The sequence below is a fragment of the Lonchura striata genome, chromosome 1, assembly GCF_046129695.1.
Source record: "Lonchura striata isolate bLonStr1 chromosome 1, bLonStr1.mat, whole genome shotgun sequence".
Lineage (NCBI taxonomy): Eukaryota > Metazoa > Chordata > Aves > Passeriformes > Estrildidae > Lonchura > Lonchura striata.
This window is the reverse complement of record NC_134603.1, coordinates 22,340,305-22,353,025: the sequence shown is the minus strand read 5'-3', so window position 1 is coordinate 22,353,025 and position 12,721 is coordinate 22,340,305.

Sequence of the window (12,721 nt, the reverse complement as noted above, 5' to 3'; positions counted from 1 at the left end):
ATTGTGGCCTCTCAGGGAACACCACTGGGCACAGATCTGGAGAGTCCTGAGGGTACCATGGCCTGTCACCTGCCTTGTGGCCAAGCACACCTCATGGGTCTCCTGCCATACAGTACAGCTCCCTGTCAGATGATGGTTCTGCAGATGAAACACTTGGCCAGCAGTGCTGCCTGTCCTGCTGAGAGAGGACCAGGGTTGCTTACCTCAACTTTGGAATGGAATTTCACTCAAAATGTGGAGGAAGGGCTTCACTTGATTCTGGACAACAAATAATGTGGTGACAAGGAAATTTATCTTGCCCAGGACACATCCAAGTTTGAATCACTGCTCTCAGATTGAAGGAGAGTCTGACATGCGGATTCACCATGACAGGTATAGCCCCGGTTACATGTCTGTCATCTGTCCCCTTTGCAGACTCCCTTGCTTTCAAAACATGCTGCAAAGTCTTGATTTCACCCTGCATCAGAATGAAACCAAATGCCAAAACCTCAGAATCTTTCACGAAACAGAATCCTTGTTTCCTGGCCAGCCTTATTATTGAACCTTAATATGATACAACATGTGTCCATATTTGCACACATGGTCCACAGCCCTTACACATGTGTAAATCCTACTGAAGTCATGTATAAAGGATCAGGCTCTAGGGCTGTTATAGAAAAAGTTCATGTTTCACTGACTTTTTGGTATTCTTTGAAGATATTACATTTAGAGTAAATATAGAGAAGTACATGTTATATGCAAGATTTTCAGAGAACATTTAACTTCCACACCAGAAGGTCACATCTAAGGCAATATGGTCTTGGAACAAGTTCAAAGTTGTCACACTTGATAAAAATAGCTTAAAGGGCACATAACTGTGCTGGAATATGGGAAAACAGTGGAACATGAGAGGGGGAATGATTGAAGGCCCCATTAGTAATTATGTACATACTTTGTTGCTATTGAAAGCTAGGTTTCCAAGCATGTACATGGTAGTTAAGTTAAATAAAAGTGCAAGCAATTAAAAAAATATAAATGCATTTGCATTGCTAAATCTAAGGAAAGAACCTTTTACAAATATAATTTTATAGAATAAAGGAAAATCTTTTAAAAATAAATGAACAGAAGATAAATGTATCTGGGTTTTTTTTGTTTGTTCTTAGTTTCAAAATTATGTTTATATACCTACATTTTTGTATCATGTTTATATACTTATATTTTTGCATAATTTATTAGTATTTCTGTAATACTAAATTGAAAATCAAAACATATATTTATTTTTTAATATAAGAAGCTACATTCACTTTTTTCATATTTCACTTCAAACAGCTGCAATTTTGTTAGTATCTTCTAACCTCTTGAAAGAGGGACAAATATAGGCAACAAACTGATCTCAGGAAAATACTGAAAAATGCGCTGTTATAGCACAATATATGGTACATTAGAAATACAAGTTTACATTAAACTGCCTCTTGAGATACACATCTCATTTGCAATAATTAGGACTTAGGACTATGTTCTATGTATTGGATACCTGTTAAACCACTGTCAAATCTCCTAATGATGTTTAAGCCATACATTTAAGTGAGCCTAAAATAAGTTCCTACAACCCATTCTGCAAAATTATTTACTTGCACCAAAGTCACACTAAGTGGGAAGTTTTCCATGATTGGGACACTCAGTAAATCTTGGGTCATATGTGTCCTACACAGAAAGCCAAACCATAAATCTTCCAGTTCAATGGTTTGATTTATTGTGCTAGCATGTTAATTTTGCCCTTGTAAAAAACATGTCATGCAAAGGAATCTTTTACTTTGCTTTTAACCAAGAAATTAGCTATATTTTGCACATACTTTTTAATGATTGATAGCATGGTGCAATCTTTGTGCCAAAACGTGAAAAAAGCTAAAGTTTAATGATTTTGTAATGCATGACTCTTGACTTAGTTCTGCCCAGAATCATTACATGCAGGTCTCTGTCATGTCCTAATCCTATTTACCTCAGTGAAGCTCTTGATAGTGAGAAAATGAAATTGCTACCTTCCATGCTTGGAAACAAATTTTTCATTCATCTGTATTCCTGGTTGTAGAGAAACTCAGATACAGCTATTTTTTGACCAGGTTAGCTCTCACAGGAGACTTACATACATTACTATGGAAGGTAAATATTTTATGGTAACAGTCTGCAAAAGGTATGTTCTGTGACAGCAACACTTTTTTTTTTCATAGTAATTAAGTGCTTAAGAATTGAAGATATTCTTTCAACCAGAGAAAGTCACCTGAAAGCAAGGGTGTCCCATGCCTCCCATGACATAAAAAGCTAACAGGAGGATTTTATATCACTGAGGATTAGGAAGTAAATGATTGGAAAAAGACCTGAAAGCTGAACTCCAGGAGGTGCACTGGATACACAGAACTTTCTATACCTCTTTTAAAATGTATAGCCATAGGGAAAGGTTATATTATATGGCAACAGAGAAGGAACAATGTAATTTACACTGCTTAGTTTAAAAGCATCACATTTTTATACAATAACAAAAAAAGCAGAGAGTCTGAGTCATTAGAAAAATACTTGCACAGCTGGTAAATTGTATTTTTTATGGACCTTATACATGTGATTGTAAGCACTAAGTATACACATTATTAGGGTCAATTTAAATCCAGGCTGATGAAAAATCCGAAGTGTTGGAGGATTTAGAATCTTCCTGTGGATTTTGTTGTAGCCTCCACATCTATGCTTTCATTAAAATAATATCTGTTGTAACTTCCCAGATTTTAAAATGAGCATTTACAATGTTAACCAGGGCACTGTCTCACAGACTATACAGCCAACAGATTGAAACAATACTACTACCAAGATATGTGGAATAACAATATTTATTCTGTATTTTTGTCTTCCTGGAATGGATTGACCACTGATTCAGAAGCAAAGAACTACTGTGATATGGCCCTAGATTCTCACTCAATTGGAGATGGTAATGTTTTAGTGGTTTTAGTGCTAACCATCTATGAAAGAGCACAAAAGGTGGCAGACCCCTGGAGAGCAAGAAGATGAGGGTCTGTGTGGCTGTTACAATCCCGCTAAGAGGATCGTACTGCTCTGTTCTTTCATCTTGGTAATGTGAGAGTGAAACAGTCCATCACAAAGCTGGGGAAAAAAATGATTCATCTGCTGTCCATTTTTATTTTGTCTCAGCATCTGGAAAGAAGTGCTTCATTTCTTACTGCATCTGGACAAAGACAGACCTCCTGGAGGTGCTCCCAGCTCCCGGAAGATACTAGGATGTTTTGGGTTAAACTCATGCTCTATTCAGCCTTGGGTTCACCTACTTTCCCAGTCATATTTACCCACCACATTTCTTTTGGCTGTATTTCTCTGTGGTCACTAAATCCCTCTCTTCATGTAGTGTACAATTCTGAGAACTGCAGCAAACAGGAAGGTTTTTAGTAATCTTGCCAGTTCACACTATTTGCTGCTGGAAAGCCTTTGAGCTGATAAAGTTTGGAAGGCATGCAATTCACCCTGAGCTAATGCCCATTGCTTTTATCTCAAATGGCTTTAATGGCCATCCAAGTAATGCAAACTGGATTTACATTACTCCAGTCCAATGAATTGGACCTCATTGAAAAGATTTTGCTACCAACATTTCTTGCAGTGCAGCAAAACTAAAAGCTGCAGTCAGGAATAGAAGTAATGTTTTACAAGACACTACACAAACCCAGAACGGAGAGATGATCCTTCCCTGAAAAATACATAACATAAAGGTGTCACTTGGCTTTATGCTTTCCCTGGATGTTGCTGTTGGCATGTGTTTGTACTTCAGCTTTGTTAAATGAAAAATTGTTGCACCTAATTACATCCTAAGGTAACAACATGGAGATATGATTGATGGATGGGGAGCCCAAGGACATAATCATATGACAGTGATCCATCTGACAGGGAGGCTATCAGTTCCCTTGCTCCTAGCTGTTGTCATACTGATAGACATCCTGGTGACAGTGAATGTTATGGAAAAGAGATGACAAAATATAGGAGGGGCTTTAGAGGTGTATAAAACATATTGTCTCCATGTATGAATGACTGCTTAGGTGATAATATGTGCAGAGTAAAAAACTTGGGATGGCTATTTGCATCTCTGCCAGCGCAGAAGGGCCTACATATCTGCAAGGGTAAAGGAGGGAGAATAAGGGTAATGTGCTTGAAAGAAGTACAAAGCATTGAAAGTTAAACCCTTCATCTCTATTGTGAAAAACAACTTAATGGAGAGATGCAAAGGGGAGGTTGGTACTTTGTAGAGAAATGGTATGGATTTGAAATTGTCAAGTACTTTAGAAAGGATGCTGTTGTACCTTAAGACATGAGCTGATGAGAACATGAACTTGGAATTGTTAATTAATAGCAGCTGTCACACTTTCAGAAGTTTGCCATTTAGGAAAGTTTGAGTTGCCTTGAGAATTTTTTCCAGCTTCCCTAAAAGAAGTATTCATTTTTCAGTATCAAATTTGTGTGTCTGAAATAAGCAAATACACTCTCCTATGAAACACCACTATTTCTCCCTTTTCACACACTTTTGTTTCTTGTTGGAAAACTGTGTGAACTATAAAAAAAAAAATGAAGAGAAAATAGCCTAATATGACTCAGTTTTTCTATGTGATTTGTGATCAGAATTAAAATCAGCAGCTGTGCTGTGTTGCTAAGAGAATATCTTAGAACACTAATTTGTTAGGCCTAATTTGCATTTCTAGAAATGTCATGTGTTTGTTTGAAAACACAATTAATGTTACGACAAAACATCTGGATGGAAGAGGAAGACTCATTTCTGCAAAGCAGGTGATTCATGTAGTGTCAGTTTTCCAAATAAAATCTAAATTTTAATTTTGGGAACTTCTTTCCATCTTATAGACTTGCTGATATTTGTTCTTAGGCATGAGATATCTATAGAAATCTTGAATAAACTATCAGAAATGCAGTGTCCAGATGTAAGTAAGCTTTATTTTTGCAGCCCGTGTAACAAATGTAAACTACTGATAAAACCGTGTTTGTTGTATTTACTTTGTTTCTCACATAGACCTTAAAAATTTTCAGTATCAAGCAAGATTCAGAGAAGAGTAAGAGCCATCACTAATAAAAATTTTTGCATTATCTTATACAATATTGCAATAATCTCTCACTGGAATCATGCTTTGCACACTTTATAAAACAGTATTTTGAATTTTGGCTACCATTAATAACCTGTGGTAATCAACACTCATTCCATCCTTCCAGGTTTTAGACTATATGGAAAAAATAATAGATATATATCATGTAATTGAAATGGCATAAAGAACACCATGTCCATCACTTTTGGATAAATGAATATTAATCTGAAAGGAACTGTTCTGTGCATTATGAATGGATGATATAAAACGCATAACAAGAAGAATAGCATGAAGTTTTTTGCATCACCTCAACGCATGTGGGATACAGCACACCAGAAATCAATACCAATTGATTGTGTGTTTCAGAAAAAAATGGCATGACAAAAAAAAAGTACATCCTTGGAATGAAATGCAAGATATGCAATCCTGCCTACTCAGTGACTTTAAGATTGAAGGGAAACTTTCTGCAATTTACAATTCATACTTAAGTTACTGTTGTTAGCACCACTGAATCTAAAATGTGGGCAGGAAATTATATGAATGAAAAGAAAAAGGATGTAGAGAAAGCAATTGATAATGGCTGCTAAAACAGCAAGGAGCACTCACTTAAAAGCAAAAATAAATCCAAAGAGTCTCAACATTTGCAACCAAACCAAAAATGTCTCAAAATTGCTGTGATGAATAGACTCTACACGTTGTTTTTCAGGGGCAGAGGCAATTCTGAGCAGTCATTCTATCAGAAGAGCATTTATAACTATTGATTTTTGGAGAGGTGTGAAACAGCTACTTAATTTCCTGACAAAATACATCAGAAAATCAGACAATTGAATGCTAACATCTATAAGTTCTCAGAGGGGAAAAAATTAGCCTATCTAAGGCCTGCAAGTTATATGCTAGGACAAAGAGCTGAGAAATTACTAAAAGTTTTGGAAATGATAAAAAGCCTCTGTCTTATAAAAGATCCATGTATCTCAATTACCTGCTTTCCATATTTTCTCTTTAGTCCTTTGTACCTTTCACAAGCTGATTTCAATATTAGGACCCATGTCTACTATCTATAAAGTCTAAGAAACTCAGGAGATCAGTCCTGAAATATTAAAGATTTTATTCACATGGAGCTGTGTCTGCCATTCAGGTTCCAAGGGTGACTTTGCAGAGCTGACACATTTTCTTGGCTTTGCAGCTCTTGTTGCTGTCCAACATGCCTGATATTCATTAATATCAGCTCTACAACATGTAAATAAAATTTAAGATCATCTTTGTTCACATGATGAAGAAATTTTAGAACAAACTTCAGCTTGTGCAGGAATGTTCCTGGCACAGCTGCAGGACAAGCCAAAGAAAGGGCATCACAAAATGTTACAGTTTCACTGAAAAATTCACTTTGCCAACAAAAGAAACTGGATTTTAGCATAGTTACATCAAAAAGGTTCCTGAACTTTGCCATTGTTATCTTCATTCACTAAAGAACCAACAAATGACACAGAAAGAAGCTGTTGGCTACTGTTAAACTTCTGATAACATCCAAAATTCTTTATTGAGGAAAAATTACAATAGCAGTTTATGTATAAATATTCAATTGAAATATATTGATAGCATGTTTATGCATTTCATATTTACTGAAAATCATTTATAGGTACAAGTACATATAAAATCATAGACTTGCAATTTTTTGTACATGTAAATATGTAAATACTGGAGAAAAGTGATTATTTAACTCCTGAAAAGCAGGACTATTTTAAAAGACTGTACGCTAGAAGTTGTCATTAGAAATACACACTTTGCATGAATAGTATAGGAACAGTCTAGCAAAACCTGTATGAAACTTTTGGTGCATAAATCTGCTCATACTCAGAGGTGGTAATAAGTTACACGTTTCTCTACGTATACAGTTTTAAATTGTCAAACATATATTTCATGTACTGGAATCAGAAATAACATCTTCTTGGCTGACTTCTTGGGATGTATTTAATAATTAGGTGTAGAAGTCAAAGACACCACTTCCTACCCAAAGGACACATAAGCCTTTCAAGCATATCAGAACAGGTCAAATATCATTATATACCATAAAATTTCACTACTGCAAGGTGAATAACTGGTTTCTTTTGTTATCAATTCAACAAAAACTTGAAAAACAGTTTGCAGTTTTAACTTACCTGGTTAGACAGCCATGATTGCCTCTTGTTATGTACCTGAAAATTATACTCCTAGAAGACTAAACTGTACATTTCCAGCCTGTTCAATTCAGGTTTTTTATCTTGTCTTTCATTCATTCTAGTGTGTGAATAAAATTCAGGACAATTAATTCTGGAGATGTATTACTGCCTCTTTATTTGAGGATTAATAATTCCCAAAGAAACCAAATTTATGTACAAAAACTTTATGCATGTAGGCTACATTTTAAAACACCAGTTACTGGAGCAAAGTCTTTATATTTGAGTGCACCATCACTGTCTGGACCAGACCAAGTGGGTTGTTAGTCCATTGCTCAGCCCTGAGGAGATTAGACAGACATTCACCCCGTTGACGCAGAGTGAACACTCACCCACAGAGGAGACATCAGGCGAGACTGGTGAAGGTTGAGCTGGGCTAGCACCCGAATCTGCATAATGTGTCCTGCTCCCTACTGCCCGGAGCATTCTGTCCCCAGACTGCTGCAAGGATTAGAAGAGCTGGGGAAAGCATTTTCCTAAAAAGCCAGATGAGGCAGCAATGAGCTGGAATTATATATCCAGAACTTCATGACCTTTGATCACTAAATTAATACTTTTTCTGTTTTACTTAGAGTGAATGCAACAGTTCCAACAGATCCTTGCTCATTATAATAGTTATAAATAATACATTTATTTTGATCTTTTTTGAATACTAATTTTCCATTTTAAAGGTGCCACAATCAAATCAACTTTCCTTCACCTGAAAAAAAATATTGCTTCAAGACTACAGCTGAGAGCTCTTTCACTATGATTTTCAGGCAAAATTTAGGGAATAGAAGAACAAATAAAACTTATTAGGGACAATTCTTTGCACCTTAAAATTTTGAATATACCAAAAGTTGAGATTACAGTGAAAGCATATGTGCAATTTCTAAAAAAACCCTGCTTTTAATGTTTCCAAATTTCAAATCCATGTGCATTTTGGTGAACTTGAAAACAACCCCATAGTAACATGGGCACTATTATAGTAATAATAAAAGTGGCATGGCAATTTTTGTTTACCAGTTTCTGATTGCTATATATGATTTAATAATTAGGTAACATGACATCACTAATAACCTATTTACTTCTAATAGTAAAACAGATTGATTTATATTGTTTGCTTTTGTTGCGGTAGTTTTTTAATGTTTGAAAAATATTAGAAGATATATATTTTTAGTCAATTTAGTTTGAGCTCAGGAAATTTCCAGTAAAAAAGGTAAAATCTTACTATGTTTATAATACATTATTCCTATATATTACAATATTAACACATGTATAAACATATTTTACATCTATCTATAATATATTACATAATTTACTAGAAATATAATTTATAGTAAAAAACTTATAGAAAAAAAGAATAAACAAGAAATGTTCCAAATCAACTAGTCTATGTTTTAGCACCTAGAACAGGAGGGGAGAAAGAAGCCTATGTAATTTTTATTTTCCTCACAGGTGCTTCTGAAATATCTCAGTATTTTTAATTTATGGTTATGAACTCCTTCACACTGTCAGTCTCATGCTGTCTACAGGACACTTCAGTAGGCTCTAAAGAATCATAAACCAGCAGTCTTCTGCCACATGAATAGACTGAAAGCTTCTTGGACCAGTTGCCCATATCCATGCTGCTGTACTTGGAGGCTCTGGAGCAGAACAGACATTGACAGCAGATTGCTCAGTAACCTGGTTAAAGTATCCAGTGTTAGCTGAGGGACATAGTGAAGGAGGTTGGAGGACTAAAAACCTTTTTCCAGGCAAAAAAGAAGATCCACACAGGTTGTCTCTCAACCCTTCTTGACAATAACCTCATATTGTTTTATGTACTGCAAACTGCCCAGGCCAAACATTTAAAGATCTATTTAATGTCTATTTTCCTTGGTTTTCCCTTTGACTGCAGCCTCAGGTAGTTTGCCCTGGTTGATGCCATGCCTGGAATGCTGTGTTCAGTTCTGAGGTCTCCAGCTGAAGGAAAACAAGGAACTACTGAAAAGGGTCCAGTGGAGTGCTATGAATTTAATTGGGGTCTGGAGCAACTCACTGATGAGGAAAGGCTGAGAGAGCTGGGGCTGTTTAGCCTGGAGAATGAAAGACTGAGAAGGGATCTTATCAATGTCTATCAGTACCTGAAGGAAGTGTGTCAAGAGGATGAAGCCAGGCACTTGCCAGTGGTGCCAGGCAGTAGGATGAGGGCAACAGGTGGAAAATGATGCACAGGAAGTTCCAACAGAACATGAGGAAGGACTTCACTCTGAGGTTGACATAGAATCTAGGGAACAGACTGCAGAGGTTGTGGAGATAGAAAATTTCTTTCTCTGGAGATACAAACTGTCTTTGATGCAACCCCTTGCAGCCTGCTCTAGGTGAACCTGCCTTTGCAGAAGGGTTGGACTGGGTGATCTCCAGAGGTGCCTTCTAACCCCAACCATTCTGTGATCGAGTAGCTCTCTAACAGCCACTTATTTATCCTCTAGGTTTTCTGGATTTTCTTCATTTTTTAATGAACTCCACTTTTCCCTTCCATTTTTTAATTTCCCACTTCTGTTGCAGAACACAGGAAATAGCCTATAGCAACAACAACACTGAAGCCAGAAACACATTGATAGACTCTTTTATAAAGAAAAAATGTACTCTGCATGTAGATATGTTTCCTGAGGACCTCCTTTAAGTGCTATTTTTTTAATGTCCAGCCAAAAGTGACACTGTTACGCGTACACTTTTTCAGTCTCCAGGTAAACTGTAGCTACTTTTGTTAGCTTTTCAGGGATTCACAATTGCTCAAGTTATATGATTGAACAAGATTCCCATGCCACTAGATTTGCAATTTTAATTATACCTATCCTGCATGTTTCACTGAAGTGTTGAAATACTGAATAAATTGGACTAGCTCAAGGAGCTGACATTTCCAGCAGACTTGCCCTCGTTGCTGTAGTATGCCCAAGTTCATTACTGCACATCCCCTGCCTACTACCTGCAAATCCCCCATATACTCAGCTCACATCCCTCTGTACATCAGGGACCTTTATAACCCTCTCCAGATACTCTTGTTTCATGCCACCCATTTATCTTCTTTCCTTCAAAGATTTATTCCTGTGTGATCCCTTCCAATTTTTTCTTATTTTTTTCCCTACTGTAGGAAATAAATTATTCAGGGTGTCAACATACTTGAACTAGAACGGAGATGAAGGTAGTTATAATGAAATGCTAATAACTGCCAGGAAAATTACAGAGTTGTTCTCAGCTGCTAGGTCTGCCAGGCATCTGCCAGGAGCACTATGTTTTTCCCTTACTCTTCTCATTTACTGATTTTTCACTGAAATAGGGCATTGTTCTTCAATTCTGAACTTTCAGGAAACATTCCAGCACTGATTGGATATGTCATTCGAAAGTAATAACATAATGGACAAAGAAACAGAAAAATGTTTTTCTGTTGAAATAAGGGCTTTTGATGCAGGCTTAGGGTGTGCTTCAACATTACACTTACCAGTTGCCACATCCCTCTGTTGTGTCAATGCAACTCTGTTGGGGGGATATGGTATAAATGAGATTGTTTCCATTAGCTCTGAGCTGGCTTGCAGTGCACACTCCTGAAAAGGGTTACCAGTAAAATTCACCACTCCTACTCCTATAGCAGAGGGACAGAAAGGTATAGCAGCTCTGCAAAGGAATTCTTCAAGAATGTTAGTCCTAGAGAAATTGTTTAGCTAGATGCACAACTGAATTAAAGACCACTGATGGTGTTAAAATTTTCCCTCACCTGCCTGCTACCATCTCAGCCACAGGTTAACATGCCACAGGTACTGAAGAATGGTTGAACATACATGTTCAAGTATGAGCTGTGGGAGTAGTGACCACTTTAAGAAGCAAAGCAATCCAAGCTGCTTTGACCTAGTGAGGTGAAATACTGTCTTACAAGCTATGATTCATGAGTGAAGATGGCACAGCAAGTGAGGCAACGGTGTATGCAAAACAAGGTTTGATTCATGGTTAGCTCAGCATGTGTATAGCAGAGGCAGGTCAGACAGGTAATCCAGCAGGATCTGGAGCCTCCAGACCTTGATTAGCTCAAACAGATTTCAATACATGTACTGCTACAGGGGTAGGCTCCTACCTGAGCAGATGCTGTATAGTGTTGTCTTTTCAGCCATGTAACTACACTGCAGATTAAATTAATGGGATTTCAAATTTCCAGGAGGAATATGTAACTCAGGAGGCATATCCCAGGCTTTCTTTCAAAACTCAAATCAGAGGCCTTTGTAAAAGGTTATTAATTATCTACATCAAAGCCATGCCCACAGGCACTGCTTACTGCACTTTTCCCTGACAAAAAGAAGTTCAGCTCATTTTCAAATCACCCATATGCCAACATGTCAGCCTGCATTCTATTAACTCACTTTTCCAGCCCCAAAAGGATTCAATCCTGCTGAAGATGGATTTTCTTTATGATCTAGAGAAGGGAGAAGCACTCTGGGCATGCAGAACATCAAGGGTATTCCTGGTGGCAGGAACTCCTCTCACATCTGAAATGGTGAAATTGAGAACCTAAGTAGAACCTTGCTCTAAACCAAGCCAGAAAATGCTCACTTTTATTAAGCAGAGTGGGAGCAAGTGTTTGCCACCACTGGGGGTTGCCCCACACGGCCATTTGTCAATTATAACAACATGAAGCAAACCTTCGGCTGGGGCTGGCTGAGGCAGTGGCACCCCTCAGGGGCTCAGGGCTCCGGGACGGAGCCGCCATGCCCGAGCTCCCCACGGCGGGGGCTCACACACAGCTGAGGGGCGGCCGGGCCACTCCGCCCTGGGAGGACACTGTGTCGAGTGCTGTGTGCAGTTCCGAGCCCCTCAGTTCGGGAAGGACATTGGAGAGTCCAGAAAAGAGCAATGGAGCTGGTGAAGGGTCTGGAGGACAAGTCCCATGAGGAGCCGGGGGTGTTCAGCCTGAAGAAAAGGAGGCTCAGGGGTGACCTCATCACTCCCTACAACTGCCTGAAAGGAGGCTGTAGCCAGATGGGAATTGGCGCTTTATCCAAGGGAAAAATGGAGACAACGTGAGGATAGAAAATCAAGCTGTGTCAGAGAATGTTCAGGCTGGACGTTAGGAGGAATTTCTTCACGTGAAGTATGGGTGATTAGACACCTTCTCAGGGAGGCGGTGGAGTCACCGTCCCTGGGGGTATTTAGGTAAAGACTACACGTGGCACTCAATGCCATGGTATAGTTGACATGGTGCGGTTCGTTCACAGGCTGGGCTCGATGACTTCGGACGCCATTCCATCCCGGCTCGCCCCGCGTCACTGTCGCTGTCACACGGCCGCGCGCTCCCGCCGCCTCACGCGGCCGTGCCCTCAGCGCCGCCGCCCGGCCCCGCCCCGCGCTCGCGCCAAGCGCTTCCGGCCGCGGCCCGGCGCA